Raw genomic sequence first — 14,124 nt, 5'->3', positions numbered from 1 at the left:
GAAATATTACGATCTCATGAATTTTATTAATCTACGGGTCAGTCACCGTGGATCTGCATCTTTTGTTCCCTCTTAAATACAATTGTCTAATCCTTGAAATTTGGGCCATTCACGTCTCTATATATTTTTACCACCATTATAACATACCCTGCTTAAAACATACACTGTGAATATAACATACCAAAAGTATAAAAATATAGTAAAAAACCGACTATTTTGTGCAACATTCATTGTATGTGAGTAATACAGCTTGAAGTTTTCTCACAAAAAGACCCAATTCTTTTCAATAAACGAGAAATTAATTACCGAAATAGTTACATTTCTCATCGACAGGTGACACTAAAAGCATTTTTCGACTTTAGTGTCACCTGTCGATGATAAATTCAACTATTTTGACAATAAAATTTTTGACATTTAATAAAATCCCGTCTTTCTGTGCAAACTGCATCGTCTATGCTTTTCGAATTATTGAATTTTTACTTTTTTTTTTACTTTGTGATTACTTTATGGATGGCGGTGAAAAAAAAAATTGTTGTAAATCAACTCGCTGACTGTTGAAAAGCTATGCTAATTCAAATGTGTTATTGGTTGGTTACGTGTATGTATGGGTATGCTCAATCGCATCACATTTCCACAGGCAAAACTTTCATTAAAGAACAAAATTATTCTTTTTAAATCCATAATAAGACCTACTCTACTCTATGCTTCGCCAGCTTGGGCGCATGCTTGTAAAACGAATATCAAAAAACTACAGACTATGCAGAACAAAATACTCAGAAGATTTGTTGGAGCCCCTTGGTTTGTTCGTGGAATTAACATCAGACAAGACTTGGACATACCTCACATATTCACATACATTAAGAAATTAAACAATGATCAATTCGAGCGAATGTGTAGTTCCCAATTCGAACATCTGAGGGAAATTGTTGTCTATGATGCTGACTGCTTAAGGAAATATAGGAGGCCCAAACAAATTGGGCGCCTTACATGGGAGAATTTGTAAAGATGCTTTCTTCTACAAATCTCATTGTATACATACTATTTTAATACATAAATTCTCTCATTCAATTGTATATACTCACATTACTTGCATACTATGTATCTATCCACTTTTGACATTTATTCGCATCTATTCGATTTGTATCTTCTCATTATTGAATTTTGTATATACACATATATTTCCCAATTGAACTTGCATATTGAACTTGACCTGCGTATGATGTTCATTTGAAAAAGGTGTAAAAAAACGAGAAGACTCTTTTTGAACTTTGGATTGTTTTGCTTATACATAAAATTTGTCAATAGTAAATCCCCATTCATTTCTGATATGTATTATGCATTTCATACTATTTTATTATTTATTTTAATATATAAATTCTCTCATTCAATTGTATGTTCTCACATTCCACTTACATACTCTGTATCTTCTCATTATTGAATTTTTATATAAACATATTTATTTCCCAATTGAACTTGCATATTGAACTTGACCTGCATATGATGTTCATTTGAAAAAGGTGTAAAAAAAAAGAGCGAGAAGACTCTTTTTGAACTTTGGATTGTTTTGCTTACATAAAATTTGTCAATAGTAAATCCCCATTAATTTCTGATGCACTGAGTTGAAACAGAACTTTATTACCTGTATTGCATTTTTGATGTTACAGCTGGGGTTTTTGCGTCACGACTCCCATGTGATGTTTTTCCCCCATTCCACTTCGAATAGATGTTGCTAGCTGCAGATTGTGTGACCTGCTTCTGTGAACTGTGATGACATTTGCCTGCTTATAGCCAGATCATGACTTTTCACCAATTTGACCAGTTCTTTTTACATACACTACACATTCATGCAAACACATATCTATCTACAAACATGTACACATTTTCTTCTTCACAGGCCTTCTTGGCCAGTTTTTATGCCGGCAGTTGGCCCTCGCGGGCTGGAAATCGGCTTAAAGTTCAATTCTGGTCTGGTCTGGACGTGTATGTAAATTTTTTACACAACAGTGTTTTTTTTCTGGATAAATTGTACAACACTATCCACACTTCGAAGGGAAACTTGGCATAAACTCAAAAAATCTTTAACATCTCCAAAAATGCCTGTATGTTTTTTTTTTTTTAATTTCACAAATACAAACATGTAATACACAAATTCAGACATGTGTTACACGAATACAAGTATGTAGTACACAAATCTAGAAATGTGTTACACAAATACAAATATATAATACACAAAAAAAAAAAAAATGGATGCACACATATTAAAAACAAACACTTTGTAGCCTCAAGAGACTGAAAAGTCCTTCCAGCAGGCCTAAAAGAATAAGCTATAGAATATCTTTTCTTTCTTTTGCAACAGCATTATTATATCTATTAGATATGTGTTCACAAATGTATTTTCGCTTATCTATATATATCTGAATAATGTTCACAATTAAGTTGTTTTTCGTGAAGCTCAATATAGTACAACCATCGTACACCACTTCTCTTATTTATTATTATACTCTTTTGCTCTTTCAATACTTTCATCCGAATGGTTTCGTAATCTATGCGTCTGACGAAATCAAAAATCTCATGATTTATGTTTTTATTATTATTGAATTGATTTTCAGTGTGAAAAATGTTCAATATCTTAGGGGCAATGAAGGAAAAGCTCTTTTTATATAATGTTTTATTTGGTTTTGGTACTTGATAAACTCGATTATATCTATTTGTAGTTCTATTTTGATTTTTCGTTAAGTAATTTTCATTTAATCGTGAAAATTTGATAACTCTGTACAAAAAGTTTTGTCTCAAAGTTAGAGTATGGCATTGTATTTTAGAAGTATCGATTAATATTTGAGATCTTGTTCTGTTATATATATTATCTAATTTCCGAACATTCTCGTAATATGCTCCTCCCCAAGCACTGATCGCATAATTGACAATTGAATATATCCATGCATAGGATAAATCTTTCAAAAAATGTTCATCAATCAAGTTTTTCATTTTGTAAATGAGCACTGCATATTTCCTAATCTTTTTTATTAAAATATCACAGTGTGTGTTCCATTTAAGATCATTCTGTATTGTGATACCTAAATAATTGTATTCCCGAACAATATCTATTTCTTGGCAATGACATTCATTGTTCTCCAGGCACTGACAATGATTATGTATTCTTAGATGTATGTTTGTGTTATAATTTATATTTCTTGTCTTCATATAAATAAATTTTGTTTTTTGAGTGTTAAGTTTTAATTTATGTTTAATTAACCAGATATTAATATTTGTTAGATCATCTTCTACTTTTCGAATTAAATTTGCTGTATCAGTATCTTCTACATAAAGCACTGTATCATCGGCAAATGTTATAATTTTTCCATTCAATCTCAAGTTACATAAATCATTTATATATATCAAAAATAATATCGGACCCAAAACAGAACCCTGAGGTACCCCCTTTTTCACTTCTTGAAAAGTACTGACTTCTTTTTGAATAACAACTGCTTGTTTCCTGTTGCAATAGTATGATTTAAATCATTCAAGTATGTTTCCTCTCACTCCTATTTCAAATAGTTTATTTGTTAAAATGTCCAAATCCACAAAATCGAATGCTCTTTTCAAATCTAGGAACACAGTTATGGAACATTTATTATTGTTGAATCCATTGTTTAAATAGTTAGTTAGATCAAGTATCGCCATTTCTGTATTTTTATTTTTTTGAAATCCATATTGGTTAGTTGAGAATATTTTTTGTCTATTTAGGAAGTCAAGTAGTTGGTTTTTTATACATTTTTCAATTATTTTTGAGAAGACGGGAAGTATTGATATTGGTCTGTAATTTGTGAAATCATTACTATCTCCTGCTTTATATATGGGATGGACTAGAGAGTATTTCAAATCATGGTAGAATATTCCATTCAATACAGAATGATCAATTAAATTTTTTATTGTACTTAAGTGGTATTTTACAATTATTTTAATCATTTTAGGGGTCAATCCATCATAACCACTTGCTTTATTTTCCTTTAAATCCCTTATAACATGTTTTAACTGTTCTTGATCTATATCAGTATAAAACATGGAATTGATTGAATTGCTAGTAGCATTATTTTGTTCCAAACAATGGGAACAAAAATTATTTTGTTCATTAGTATTTAAATTCCTCGTAATAAAGTCATTATTGAATTTAATGGCCAAATCCATTGGATCTTGAAAGTTTGGAAGTACGTTGTGTCCAATATTTTTGTTTAAAATATTTTCACTTATGTATTTCTATTGCCTGCGTTTATCTTTTCCAATTTCTTTAAAGTTGTTTTTAATATACTCTTGTTTATCTTTTTTTCATCTTTTTCTCAGCCACCTCGTTGGGCATTTTGCCTGTTGTGGTGTTGTATTTGTATCTTGTATCTTTGTATCTTTGTTTAATTTTTTAAAATTTTTTTTTTATATGTTTTTTCAAATTTGTTTCATATTCCTTGTATTCCAATTTGTACGAGACCACTTGACGATTCTTTTTGTATTTTTTGTAGAGTTTTTCTTTATAATTTATTCTTTTTAATATATCTTCATTTATCCAGTTTTTCTTATCTTTTTTAGGCTTTTGTTTTACTGTTCTGGTCCATAAATTTGAATTCAACATTAAAATATCCATAAATCGCTTATATTTATTATGAGCATTATCATCTTCAATGACATTCTTGAGATTCAGTTTCGGGATAAAAGTTTCAAATTTTTCATAATTTATGATTTTCATATATTTACTTTCCTCATTTATACTACTCATTCTTTTCTGCAGAAAGTCTATGTATCCCAATACAGGATAGTGATCTGTAATTTGGGTTTTAAAAACAGTAAATTCATGAGCACAGTTTTGTTTATTTCTATAAAAAACATGATCAATACATGTTTGTGTTATGTCTGTTTGTCTAGTACAATTAATAAATTTGTGTTCACATTTTTTAAATATAATTCCAGTTCTTCATTGAAAACTGGTGGCAGATGGCAGCACTACACATAACAAGCATTACAGAGAAACAAAAAAAAACTTCACGTCAGGTTTCACTACACGTACACGCACATTCCCGCATGTACCGATTCGTTGGGGGTTTCTTGGGAGGGGGGTGTGTGGGCGGGGTGCAGGTGTGGTGTAGCAGTAGTAGGTAGGGCCTCCGAAAAATGGCTCGGGGATCCATGATGTTCTTAAGTCAGCCACCTCGTTGGGCAATTTGCCTGTTGTGGCGTTGTATTTGTATTTGTATTTGAATTGAGTACCAGTATATGAATGAGATCGATACAAGAGCAAAACATCTAAGTTATATTCTGCGAAATTTATAGGTAGTTCTTCAGTCGTAATTAAGTTGACTCCTTTTCTTTTTTGTTTGATACAATATCATTATTTATATACATCATTACACCACCTGATCTATTGTATGTTCTACAATTAATATATGAATAATATTCACTTATGCCTTTATAATTTACGATTTCAAAATTAAATTTTTCTTCTTTTTCCATCCATATTTCAGTTAAGCATATCACATCAATTTGTTTATTTAAAGTTCTTAGGAAAATCAAAAAATTGTCAAAATTAGTTCGTAAACTTTGGATATTTAAAACCAGAAAAGTCTGTGTTTTATTTCCTGCCTTAGGAATACTGAGAATTCTTCTTACTTCTTCAATTTCCTCTAGTGGGTAAGGGCTCTGTGTAGAGCTTTCATAGTCTACGGTGTCTGTTGTTGCTTGCATTAAACTCAAGCTTTTGGAGTTGTTCTTCGGTGGTTATCCTTATTATTTTGGAGTTTTCATCTTTTCGGAGGAATAGCTTGCCTTCTTTCACCCAGGCGAATTTGTATGCAATCCTTTCTTTAGTTTGTCTCATCATATAAAACAATTTCTTGTTCTCTGGTGTTAAATGTTCATTTATATATATTTTGGCATTTTGAAAATCTGGATTCAGTTTTCCAGCTGTGATACGTTGCTTTTTGGCGTTTTGTATCCAAATGCTCTTTGATTTTTCCTTTTCAAATCGCACTATTATAGGCCTTGGTTTGTTGCTGCTTTTCGTGGGAACCCGGCGTGCACTCGCTATTTCGGTTGTTTCTTGAATCCTCAGATGGCCCCGTACTGTTTCTATTATTTCAAACATATTTTCATTCCTCATTTCTGGGATTCCACTGATTTCTATATTGTTTTCCCTGCTTATTGTTTCGAAATCGTTCATTCTGTATTTCAGATCTGTTATCTCCTCCTTTAGATGCATATTCTCGATCTTTATTTCTTCATTTTCTTTATTCACCTGTTCCACTAGTTCCTTCATATTTTCTAGTTTTTTCCCAAAATCTTCCATCTGTTTAGAATTAAATTCTATTGCCTTTACTGCTTCTTGAATTTCTGTTGTAAGGTGATTCTGCTTTTGGATTACATTATTTATGGCTACTTGAAATACCTCTTCCATCTCATTTTTCAATTTTCTGATGATACTTTCCATCTCTCCCAGTGTGATGTTATGATCAGCTAACCTTGCAGTTCCCTCAGTTGTTGTTTCTTGACCTATTTGTTTATTTTCACATTGTTTACATCTGTATCCATCCTTCTTATTTCTTGCCATTTTTCTGAAAGACGCTTCCTTTATCCCCTCACAGGATGTATGTGTCGTCTACAACTTTTGCTGTATATCTTGTTGTTTTCCAATAAATATTCACTTTTCAGATAATTATGAAAAACTATATTCATGCTATATTACATTTCAATTATGTGCTGCATAAGCTTATTTTGTCCACGATTATCTCAATAATGCATTTTCTGCATATATGTTATTGCTACGCAAGCTAATTTCAAGACCTCGCATATACAGTCGAGTACACTTATAACATACCCTGGAACGACGTGGATATAACATACGATTTGGTAATCCCAGAATTTAGGTCCATTCACTGCAATGTATTTTTACCTCCAATATTACATACCTCGCTTGAAACATACACTGTGGACATAACGTAGAAAAACATTATCTTAACCTAGAAAACAATTCGGATACTGCAAGCAAAAAATGAAGCCAGAAACTTAGTGCAACATGCAATGTATGCGAATGATGTCTGGATGTTTTCTTACAAAAGACGTGAATTTCTTCAATGACAAGAAATTATATTGCTCAAATAGTTACATTTATCAACAACAGATGGCAGTGCAAACATTAAATTTAGATTACTGTCATCTCGTTGACAATAAAAGTAATTATCTTTACAATGAAAATTTTTGCGCAAACTGCATCATCTATGCTTCTGAAATTATTGATTTTTTTTACTTTTTTTGTTACTTTTTATCACCTATTAGATGACAGTGACAAAGAAATACCTATTGTAAATTATCAAACCACTTCCGATTGAAAAGCTATGCCAATTCAAAAGTATTGATTGGTGACGTGTAAAATTTATGTGAACATGGGCTGGTTTTTTTCTGAATAAATTCTATACAATACTGTCTTTCCCAGTAAACACCGTTAACCACATAAACTTAAAAAATTTACTAACGTTTCCAAAAATGTATGCACGTCGTTGTATGTCATGTTTTGTGATAACTGATAAGTTTCCAAAATTTATCAGATGCCAATCAAAAACTACAGGGTGCACCTTGAAACTTGATAGCTTTTTAAATATGCACACTAGAGATGCAGTTTTCACAGACATACAGGGTGATTATAATTAAAGTTCGTTTTTGAAAAGGCTGTAAAAAAAGAACCATTGGTCAGAATGACCTTAATTAGTTACTCCCAACAGTTACCTTTGTGTTCACCAGATAGCGCTATTATATAATGTGAAAATGTATCTAACTCATTTCATAAGCAAATTAGTTCATTGCGTAACATCCGAGCAAGGATGTTTTGCTCAAATTTATTTTTTAGACTACGATTTTGCTGTGAGAAACGTTTCTGTTCAAAAGTTCGATACAATTTAATCTGTGGGTACGTTATCTTTGCGAGAAAAAGCGTTATTAGTTAAACTGTTTTATAAAAACGGCGAATCTGCAAGTTTAACTTTGTGTTCCTGTCGAACAATGCAGGGCGTTAAAATTGAAAAAGGAGTGATGACAATTTCTGCTCTGAAGGCAATGGTGAAAAGTTCGTCCAAGAAGTGGGTGACCAAAAAAATGTACTCTTGTTCTCAGTGCTTTGAAGTGATTCTTTTATGAAGGAAAATATCTACTGGAATATTCTGGGGAATTATGACTAGGTTATAAGGAAGCCGTGGGTCACAAAAGTGTGAGAAGCGCTGCTCTTCCATGGGAATTGGGCTAGAAACACCATTTATGGACGTTATATACTAAGTGCTGGTGATAACAGAGGTCGTTATAACCGTGCTTGCCTGTTTATTGTGTTTTTATCAGTCATTTTTCTCTTCATTAGATTTATCGGTACTAACGTATTATGCCGTCGACTATTTTCGACTTCTGCAAACGGTGTGATGTACTGCTAATAATGGGCTGGAGTGTCGCCAAAACACATTGATACTGTTTTAGCTGAGATTTTATGGTAATCCCGATGAATTTTCCCCATGAACGTTTTGGTTTTTGACACTTAAAACGCTCAAGCTCCAAAATGGTCAACGGTACAATATTTAAGTGCCGATTGATGAATAAAAACTACTTGATCTCTCTAGTGACAGAATACAGTCAAACCTCGTTAGCGCGCAGGAGTTGGCAAGCTATGGCTTACTCCGTTTAACGAGTCACTCCGCTTACTAAGTCATATTTTTGCTCTCCCAAGAGTGACTCATTAACGAGGTTTGACTGTATATCGAACCTCGAATGTATTTTGATACTTTCCAATTATAAAATAATATTTTTCCAGTACGTATATTTTCTGAGATTTTTCAATCCAATTACACAGGATACGTGATAAAGATGAGATTTTTCATGTATCGCCATCTGAACAGAGAAACAACTTGATCTGTCACCTAGTTTCTTATTCAATATTATGGAATCATCAGTCAGTCTGCAGGAAATATTGAAAATACTGGGTAAACAAATAACATATAATTATTAATATAGCATATTATGTGATTTCAGCTACAACTGAAAATTTTGATATTTTAACTAGGTAAAACATTTATATAATAGACAGAAGAGATGAGTAAGATAGTACTTAGCAGAAGTGAATAGGACCTTGCAGTGAACAGGCGTGCTTTCTCATGCTTCGGTATTTCCCGAGTTAGTTAAACGATCTACATATAAAAAATTGATTTTCTGTGTGTGTGTATGTTCTCCGTACAAATCTACAATTTTAAATCTATCGTCGCCAAATTTTACACATACACCAAATGGGACCCAACTTGAACGATAGGCTACTTTAAAAGTTTGTCATAGATGGGCGAAAAACTGCCCCATAACATTGGTTTCTCGGCCTCAACAATCACTTTCGGAATGTTTACTTTGGTTACCGTGGTTCCCTAGCAATGCGTTTCAGACGTGTATATGGTTTTGGGTTGCCATTTCTTCAATGTCGCCAGTATTATGTATAATAGTTTATATGCTTTTAAAATGGTTTGTCACTATTTCAATCCTCTCAGTAATTGAAAAAAACCCGGGCAAGCGCCGGGTATTATAGCTAGTGATAAATATTTTGGGAGAAATTAATTTAAAACTTCTTGGGAATATATTATGGTACACAAGCAGCACCTTGGCACACTGAAATTTCCACAACTCCAGATCAATTTTTTTCTGGCTGGACTTGACTGATGAATCGGCAATCAAGGCCTCCCCGGACGCATATTTTTCAAGTGCACCGCTATTCCACGATTGTACGATTGTTTTCGTAATTTATTACATGCAGCCAATCACGTTGCTTCAGCCTCTACGATAATTCGCGTAACTCTACGATATCTTCTTTTCCGTACCTGATTGCCGAACAGCAGTAGATATTTTTAGCGCTGTTCCGCGAGACATTTCAAATGTGCAATCGTGTTAGTTTCAATGCAATAGGAACGATTTTATATTTTAAACCAACAAATTTATACACTGAGATTACAAACTGAAATATTCGAACAGCTATAGGTGGATCACGATTTAAAATTTCTGAAAATGTAATAGAAATCTTTGTAAATTTTAGTAAAATATTTATTCAATTTATCAATGCATTTTTGTATAGCAAATTGAAATAAACGGAAAAATTATAGTATGAAAAAATATATCTTGCATGTCAATAATCGTAAACAGCTGTAAAATATTTGAACATATATTTAACCTCGTTGCGATCACGGGCGTAATATTACGTCCAAACACCAGTGGAATAAATTCAAACACGTTCTCTATGTTTTCTTTCCTCTGTCTTCATCATCGCAAAGCTTTATAGTAACCCTATTATGTACGGAAGATTCTTTTTCTTTCCCTCCTTTCTTTCTATAGCGCTGTTAATGCATTTTTTGTTCCACACGTATAATGTGATTTTCTACTATGTACATTTAAAAGCCCCTTTACACGTACAGTCTTCCCCGCACACCCGGAGCGGGACGTTCTTGCGCGAAGGATTGGAGGGCGGTTAGGAACGCGGCGTTCAAGAGCGCGTTGTTAAAAAGAGACACATTCTCTCTTGCGCGCTCTCTCACCTGCACGAAAGAAGGCCCCGTTCAGAATTGCGTGTGTAAAGGGAAGTGAATGGCGAAATTCATACGATTTTGCGTAGCGTGTGGACTTTCGGGGAAGCACAAAACTCCACGTTCCTGGCCAAAGTTTTTTCCCTGTTGGCAGATCGAAATCGGCTGACGTTTGTGCGGAAAAAATATCGATTTCAAAAGCTTATTAGTACTACGTGGATTATTCGTTTTTAAAAATAATTTCAATAATTATTAATTGAAATTAATGTTAAAAATTTATGGTAATTTTTTATGCGATTGATAAGAAATTGAGAAATAAAATTTCTGTGATCGTAAATTTCCAATTTTTATTGTTCCGATTCGGCATTCATTTGTTTGTTCGACTTTAATTTCTGTCATTAGCTCTTCACTACATTTTTGAATTTAATCGGTTATACCTAAAATTATAATTTTACCGAAACAAGAAAAAATCAGATTTTTCCATCAATTATTGACACGGTATGTAGTCAGCCGATGTTTTTTTTATACTCAGCCAGAAAAATGGATGAAAAGCATTACATTGAAACCTCGCTACAACGATTCTCGATATAATGATAGATTCTTCTAGAACGATATCTCTTCAAATCTTGCTTGGAAATGTCTATATTCTAATGTTAAACTGCTGCCTCCCGATATAACGATAATCCTTCAACAACGATATTTTTTCCTTGGTCCGCTGAGTATCGTTATATCGAGGTTTCACTGCACTTTTTTGAAATTATGGTGTTCTTTTGTAGGGGTTTATTTCAGATATTTTTAAGAAATTCTTGATAAATTTCTATCGGTTTTATTCATATCCTCAAAAATCATTTCAGTTTAATGTTGTCGAGCATAAGCAGTTCATAACAACACAAAAAATAACAAATAAATTGAAGCATAATTTTTTTTCAAATTTTTACAACTCTATACACGTATTCTTACCCGTGTAAAACATTCCGTTGTGTGTCATGCTATGACAGCAATAAAATTAAAAGTTCGAATAGCAATACGTTTTTAGTTGGATATCATTCATGATATTTAATGGTTTTTCGGGTTAAATGAAATCGGTGATAATCTTATAACACGAAACATCCCTTTTACTTGGTATTTTGGACATCCCTTGGACATCTTATGTGATCTTATGAAAAGTACAACAGATTGTCCACCGAACACCTGCTATTAATGCAGAGTTGGCTGGATCTAAGACGCCTTCATATACGCGTGTATAAAGGGGTTCCAACTGGATCTAATTAATAGGGTGCTTCTTTTTAAACACCTTCATTATTAACATTCAGACATTCAGATAATGGAAAAGTTTTTTCCACCACAATAAATCCCTTTTAAAGTTTTTTCCGATTTTAGTCATATTTATACTATCAAATCTAAATCAGATGTTCTTAACCTTTTTAGCAGCGACTTTACATCAACATCAACTTTCTCTTCCCCAGATCTATTTCCAATTTTTAAAACATGCTTATTGAATAAATTAATAAATAATAAAATTGTTTTTTTTCGAAAATTCTGTAGCCAGTACTGAGCCGAACGCATCCTCCGTTGACTAAAAACTCGTATAATAAATCATCCAGAAAATCTAACGCTGCAAGCATCGGGGGTGTAGCTCAGTGTTAGAGCATTCGACTGCAAATCCAGAGGTCCTCGGTTCAATCCCGAGTGAACCCTTCGTTGTTATCAATTGGGTAAAGTTTCGAATCTTTTTTTTTTTTTTTTGTTAAATATACGGTTGCCTTGCTCACGTAGTGAGCCTAACACATCCTTTGTTGACCAAAAAAAAACATAATAAATCATACGGAAAATCTAACGCGGAATGCATCGGGGGTGTAGCTCAGTGGTAGAGCATTCGACTGCAGATCGGGAGGTCCTTGGTTCAATCCCGAGTACCCCCTTCGTTGTTGTCCCTTGAGTACGGTTTTGGAATGGTTTTTTTTTTGTTGCATATACGGTTGCCTTGCTCAAGTAGTGAGCGGAACGCATCCTCCGTTGACTAAAAAAAATCATATGATAAATCACCCGGAAAATCTAACGCAGCGTACATCGGGGATTTAGCTCAGTGGTAAAGCATTCGACTGCAGATCGAGAGGTACTCGATTCAATCCCAAGTGCCCCCTTCGTTGTTATCCCTTGAGTACGGTTTTTAAATGTTTTTTTTTTGTTACATATACGGTTGCCTTGCTCACGTAGCGAGCGAAACACATCCTCCGTTGAATAAAAAAATCATATAATAAATCACCCGGAAAATCTAACGCGACGCGCATCGGGGGTGTAGCTCAGTGGTAGAGCATTCGACTGCAGATCGGGAGATTCTCGGTTCAATCCCGAGTACCCCCTTCGTTGTTGTCCCTTGAGTACGGTTTTGGAATGGTTTTTTTTTTGTTACATATACGGTTGCCTTGCTCACGTAGTGAGCGGAACACATCCTCCGTTGACTAAAAAAAATAATATAATAAATCGTCCGGAAAATCTAACGCGGTGTGCATCGGGGGTGTAGCTCAGTGGTAGAGCATTCGACTGCAGTTCGAGAGGTCCTCGGTTCAATCCCGAGTGCCCCCTTCGTTGTTATCCCTTGAGTACGGTTTTTTTTTTTTTTGTTACATATACGGTTGCCTTGCTCACGTAGTGAGCGGAACACATCCTCCGTTGAATAAAAAAATCATATAATAAATCACCCGGAAAATCTAACGCGACGCGCATCGGGGGTGTAGCTCAGTGGTAGAGCATTCGACTGCAGATCGGGAGATTCTCGGTTCAATCCCGAGTACCCCCTTCGTTGTTGTCCCTTGAGTACGGTTTTGGAATGGTTTTTTTTTTGTTACATATACGGTTGCCTTGCTCACGTAGTGAGCGGAACACATCCTCCGTTGACTAAAAAAAATAATATAATAAATCGTCCGGAAAATCTAACGCGGTGTGCATCGGGGGTGTAGCTCAGTGGTAGAGCATTCGACTGCAGTTCGAGAGGTCCTCGGTTCAATCCCGAGTACCCCCTTCGTTGTTATCCCTTGAGTACGGTTTTTAAATGTTTTTTTTTTGTTACATATACGGTTGCCTTGCTCACGTAGCGAGCGGAACACATCCTCCGTTGAATAAAAAAATCATATAATAAATCACCCGGAAAATCTAACGCGGTGTGCATCGGGGGTGTAGCTCAGTGGTAGAGCATTCGACTGCAGATCGGGAGGTCCTCGGTTCAATCCCGAGTGCCCCCTTCGTTGTTATCCCTTGAGTACGGTTTTGGTATGTTTTTTTTTTGTTACATATACGGTTGCCTTGCTCACGTAGTGAGCGGAACACATCCTCCGTTGACTAAAAAAAATAATATAATAAATCGTCCGGGAAATCTAACGCGGTGTGCATCGGGGGTGTAGCTCAGTGGTAGAGCATTCGACTGCAGATCGAGAGGTCCTCGGTTCAATCCCGAGTGCCCCCTTCGTTGTGATCCCTTGAGTACGGTTTTTGAATGTTTTTTTTTTTTGTTACATCTACGGTTGCCTTGCTCACGTAGTGAGCGGAACACATCCTC

General features: G+C 34.4%; 7 non-coding genes across 7 annotated transcripts; all 7 read left to right on the top strand.

Annotated features, from left to right (window-relative positions):
• Positions 1-12,418: 12,418 nt before the first annotated feature.
• Positions 12,419-12,490, top strand: TRNAC-GCA (transfer RNA cysteine (anticodon GCA)). Its single transcript has one exon. It is a non-coding gene; the product is annotated as a tRNA-Cys (tRNA).
• Positions 12,491-12,860: 370 nt separating this feature from the next.
• On the top strand, positions 12,861-12,932 carry TRNAC-GCA (transfer RNA cysteine (anticodon GCA)). The gene has a single exon. It is a non-coding gene; the product is annotated as a tRNA-Cys (tRNA).
• A 150-nt stretch (positions 12,933-13,082) lies between these two features.
• Positions 13,083-13,154, top strand: TRNAC-GCA (transfer RNA cysteine (anticodon GCA)). The gene has a single exon. It is a non-coding gene; the product is annotated as a tRNA-Cys (tRNA).
• A 142-nt stretch (positions 13,155-13,296) lies between these two features.
• Positions 13,297-13,368, top strand: TRNAC-GCA (transfer RNA cysteine (anticodon GCA)). Its single transcript has one exon. It is a non-coding gene; the product is annotated as a tRNA-Cys (tRNA).
• Positions 13,369-13,518: 150 nt separating this feature from the next.
• On the top strand, positions 13,519-13,590 carry TRNAC-GCA (transfer RNA cysteine (anticodon GCA)). Its single transcript has one exon. It is a non-coding gene; the product is annotated as a tRNA-Cys (tRNA).
• Positions 13,591-13,738: 148 nt separating this feature from the next.
• On the top strand, positions 13,739-13,810 carry TRNAC-GCA (transfer RNA cysteine (anticodon GCA)). Its single transcript has one exon. It is a non-coding gene; the product is annotated as a tRNA-Cys (tRNA).
• A 149-nt stretch (positions 13,811-13,959) lies between these two features.
• TRNAC-GCA (transfer RNA cysteine (anticodon GCA)) lies at positions 13,960-14,031 on the top strand. The gene has a single exon. It is a non-coding gene; the product is annotated as a tRNA-Cys (tRNA).
• Positions 14,032-14,124: the final 93 nt, after the last annotated feature.

This window comes from Pholcus phalangioides, unplaced genomic scaffold, assembly GCF_987345545.1.
Source record: "Pholcus phalangioides strain wild (caught in Gottingen) unplaced genomic scaffold, Ppha-v1.0 ptg000017l_1, whole genome shotgun sequence".
NCBI classification, from domain to species: Eukaryota; Metazoa; Arthropoda; class Arachnida; order Araneae; family Pholcidae; genus Pholcus; species Pholcus phalangioides.
Note: the sequence above shows the minus strand (reverse complement) of the source record. Positions and strands in the feature narration are given on the sequence as shown.